We start from the raw sequence: 227 nt of genomic DNA on the forward strand, positions 1-227 counted from the left end.
GCCATTAGCAAGGAAATCAACAAACCGTAACGTTTTAACTAGCTTTAACGTTTCATCTTTGTCCACGCTGCGTTTATAGTACAGGCCCATTGTGATATTTAATGATAAGATTAATGAACAGTTATATATGGTTTAGGAGCTTAACCCCTTTGAGGGGAACTCCTATATTTCTTAGGATTGGTGGAAAAATATATATGACAAAATTAGAATAATTCTGAACTTACTGC

The 227-nt window shown here is 34.4% G+C and overlaps 1 protein-coding gene across 1 annotated transcript in view; it reads right to left on the minus strand.

Annotated features, from left to right (window-relative positions):
* LOC119582044 (organic cation transporter protein-like) overlaps positions 1-227 on the minus strand; it is a gene marked incomplete in the record, with an annotated part of 19531 nt that overhangs the window by 4429 nt on the left and 14875 nt on the right.

The sequence above is a fragment of the Penaeus monodon genome, chromosome 15 (assembly GCF_015228065.2).
Source record: "Penaeus monodon isolate SGIC_2016 chromosome 15, NSTDA_Pmon_1, whole genome shotgun sequence".
NCBI lineage: Eukaryota > Metazoa > Arthropoda > Malacostraca > Decapoda > Penaeidae > Penaeus > Penaeus monodon.